Genomic DNA, 860 nt, shown 5'->3' on the forward strand with positions numbered 1-860 from the left:
GGGGGGGGGGGGGAAACGGAAGGAGGAGAAAATCCGGGAATGCCGGGGACACTCCAGGGGCGTGGAATTGTTCGAACTGGAGCCAAACTGGGCTCCGACTGGGGTTAAACTGGGAATGTCCCCCGTGGCAGGAGCCCGATGGTGACGGGGACGTCGGGGCTGGGGCTGAAGTTCTCCGGCGGGGTGATCCTGGCCGCGGACACGGTGGGATCCTACGGATCCCTGGCGCGCTTCCGGGGGATCTCCCGGCTCCTCAAGGTCAACGATTCCACGGTTTTGGGAGCTTCCGGGGATCTGGCCGACTTCCAGCACCTGCGGCAGCTCCTGGAGCAGATGGTGTAAGATTCCCGGGAATTCTCCATCCCAAAATCCGCGATGGATTCCGGGCGTTGAGCGCGAACCCCCGAATTTCAGCGGGTTCCGTCCCTGAGTTCCTTGGTGTTTCTTGAGCCCCAAATCCCTGAATTCCTTCAGCTCCAAATCCCTGAATTCCTTCAGCCGCAAATCCCTGAATTCCTTCAGCCCCAATCCCTGAATTCCTTCAGCCGCAAATCCCTGAATTCCTTCAGCCCCAAATCCCCGAATTCCTTGGAATTCCTTGACCACCAATCCCCGAATTTCCCAGTGTTCCATCCCTGAATTCCTTGAGCTCCAAGTCCCTGAATTCCTTGAGCTCCAATCCCTGAATTCCTTCAGCCCCAATCCCTGAATTCCTTCAGCTCCAAATCCCCGAATTCCTTCAGCTCCAAATCCCCAAATTCCTTCAGCCCCAATCCCCAAATTCATTCAGCCCCAATCCCTGAATTCCTTGAGCTCCAAATCCCTGAATTCCTTCAGCCCCAAATCCCTGAATTCCTTCA

The sequence above is a fragment of the Corvus brachyrhynchos genome, unplaced genomic scaffold (genome assembly GCF_000691975.1).
Source record: "Corvus brachyrhynchos isolate BGI_N302 unplaced genomic scaffold, ASM69197v1 scaffold787, whole genome shotgun sequence".
Lineage (NCBI taxonomy): Eukaryota > Metazoa > Chordata > Aves > Passeriformes > Corvidae > Corvus > Corvus brachyrhynchos.